Source organism: Garra rufa, chromosome 21 (assembly GCF_049309525.1).
Source record: "Garra rufa chromosome 21, GarRuf1.0, whole genome shotgun sequence".
Lineage (NCBI taxonomy): Eukaryota > Metazoa > Chordata > Actinopteri > Cypriniformes > Cyprinidae > Garra > Garra rufa.
In genome coordinates this window covers 3,446,464-3,449,607 of record NC_133381.1, presented here as the reverse complement: position 1 = coordinate 3,449,607, position 3,144 = coordinate 3,446,464, and the positions used below count along the sequence as shown (strand labels likewise).

General features: G+C 27.6%; 1 long non-coding RNA gene across 1 annotated transcript; it reads right to left on the bottom strand.

The window, feature by feature from the left end:
* Window positions 1-281: 281 nt before the first annotated feature.
* On the bottom strand, window positions 282-2,845 carry LOC141296347 (uncharacterized). Its single transcript, XR_012341234.1, has 2 exons — window positions 2,762-2,845; window positions 282-1,358 (listed from the first exon to the last, which is right to left on the bottom strand). It is a non-coding gene; the product is annotated as an uncharacterized lncRNA (long non-coding RNA).
* Window positions 2,846-3,144: the final 299 nt, after the last annotated feature.

The following is a 3,144-nucleotide window of genomic DNA, read 5'->3' as shown; positions in this document are numbered from 1 at the left end:
CCTTTTTTTTTTTTTTTTAAAGAATTTTCAACATTTTCAAACCTAAAATCAGCAAGCTTTTATTTGGGAGGTTTACCAAATATACATTCATTTCATTACTTTTGAAAATATTTTTTTATGCATTTTCAACATTTTCAAACCTAAAATCAGCAAGTTACTATTTTGTCGGGTTGCCAAATATACATTAATTTTACATAAACCTTTTTTGATACCTTTAATATGCACTTAACTTTTACTGGTAGTTGTAGGTATAAATGCATGAATAAAAGCCATTGCAGGTATAATTTTAGTTCATTTTAATAGTTTGTGCAGTGAAATCAGTGCGAGCATCACAGTACAAGGTTGGTAAAAGTTTTTAATGCTTATTACTTAGATTTAACATTCATTTCAAAACCAAATGAACACAAAAAATTAAAGTGACAATATAAAAACCAACCCTTCGTCACTTAAAAAAAATCAAACCCTTAAGTGTGTTCTTCAAACCGTAACATCGTCCAACTCATCTGGACTCAGAAATACAGAAACGTGGTGAAGATGAACATCAGTGCAATGATAATTTATTACCATTTACAATCAAACAATTAAGAGTGCTAAACTAGCAGGTTAAAGGAAACCTGCTTCACTTCTACATTCTGCAGTCTTTTGTAAAACAAAATAATTTAGACCTTAATAGTCCTTCATTTTGAATCGAAAAGCCAAACCAAATAAATGGTTTTAAACTTTTCAGTTCATTCATACAAAATAAAGTGCTAATTAACATACTTGAACGATCCTTATGAACTATCTGAGCAAAACCCCATGACATCTGTGCTTATGAACAATAAGATATGGCAACCCAGAGGCTTCTGTCAGACATATACGAGTTAAGATGAAGAATACTAGACTAGGTTAGTCAGTTAGTGTGCTGGTTAAGTCTACATGCACATGTGTCTATGGGTTTGTTCCACTAAACTTCATGAAGTTACACATTCAAGTCGTTTGTAGTGCTTTTAGACTGAAAACTCACCAAACCAACAAAGATCCCTCAAAAACCATCGGAAACCTTTGGGTTTGGTGGCTCAGGTAAAGGTTAACTGTGCGTTGAAGCATTAACAATCTTTAAACCTACGAGAAGACAAACTAAGCAGAACAAACACAACCAGTGTTTTCAATGTTCAGCGTCCAATAAAACGACACAACGCTTAAACGCTCTTAAAAAACTCCATATACAGAAGCTTATAGAGTCGCATGACTCAGTCAGAAACATAAGCAAATGATATTTTCGTTCTTCTGTTTGTTTTGGTTTTAGTGCACGATGTTTCGCTCCGGATGTGAGTGACATCATTTCCCATCTAAACCACTTTCCCATTCTCTCGGGCCTGGAAAAAAAGAGAAAATAGTTTCATGACATAAATATATATATGAAATCTACTTTTTTATATTGTGTTATACATACTATGTCATACATAGTAATATTGTATTTTTATTTTAAATTTAAATACTATATAACTTAGTTTATTTTTAAATATTTTACTCTAACAGTGAAATATTACAATAGTAATTTTTTTATATTAAATAATGATATATCATTATTATTAGTTGCAGACTATATTATTATTAGCAGTATTATTTTTTATTTTATTTTTTATTATTTTATTATATATTTATTATATTGTTAGATTCTCTAAATCATGATTTAGTGATTTGTTATTATATATATATATATATATATATATATATATATATATATAAATATAGTCATTTTTTCAGATATTAAATTATATAATAATATTATTATTATTATTATTAGCAGACTATACTTATATAGCACACATAAAACAGTACTATTTCTTATTTATTTATTTGTATATATATATATATATATATACTAAATTTCTTTAATTCTTTTTATTTTATACTGAAATAATACAATAGTAATATTTCTTATTTAATTATTAATTTGTATTTATATATATAATAATACAAATTAATAATTACATAAGAAATAGTACTATTGTATTATTTGGTAATAATAATAATAATAAACAATAATTATTATTTTATAGCTCTCTCTCTCTCTCTATATATATATATATAATTTTATTATTATTAGCTGACTATACTTATATAGCACACTTAAAATGATTGTATTCTTAATTTCTTAAATACTTTTTATTTTTTAGTGAAACAATAGTACTATTTCTTATTTTTCATTTAATGATTTAGTATTTATATCTATTTTTATTTTGTAGTAATAATAATAATGCATGCAAACACACAATCGTTTATATAGGTCTGTCATTAATATTATTGTAATTTCAGAAGTAAAATAAAAAAAATTCTTAAATTCTTTTTAACAGTTTTTTATATATATTATCATTAGTAATTATAATCATTATTATTATCATTAATTTTTAACTTTACAATTGCAGCCTTACAAATAAGCACAGCAATCTGGAAGTTTCTTTTAAATGTATTTTAGTTGCAATGTTATCAAAAAATCCGCAATTAGATTTTTCCCTCAAATCGTGCAGCTCTAGATCAATGCAAAAAAGGCTAGAAGTGGACTGCAGTGTTGCATTTAAACACTTTAAAACTGATGTAAGTGTGCTCTTTACTTCATAAGACGAGTAAGTGGCCTGGTTACATATATAGTGCTGCTTTCTAGGGTATTTCTGAAGCACTTCAGCTGGATAATGGAGTTTCAGTGGGCCGCTAAATCCTGTGAGGTGGGACACTTCAAATCTGCAAGTCAGATGAGGCTTTAATGCAGCACACTCACCATATCAGCGCTGGTGCTGTGGTCGGGGAGAGATTCGCCCGCATCCAGATTCAGGACAGACAGACTCGAGTCCATCAGCTCTTCTGTCAGAGAGAGAAAACACATTAACACACAAACCCCACAAACATGCAGTGCATCACAGTCATTTGAGTAGAGTGCATTAGTGCTGCCCACTTTTTCAGTGCAGCTGGATCTAGAACTAAAAATAAATGATAAAAAAAAAAAAAAAAAAAAAAAAATTAAATAAAAAATGTAAAAAGACAAGACAGTTACTGGAAATGCAATAAATGTTACCTGAAATCAAATAAAATATAAAAAAGTTACAAACTAATAATAATAATAATAATAATAATAATAATAATAAAAATAAATAAAATAACTAA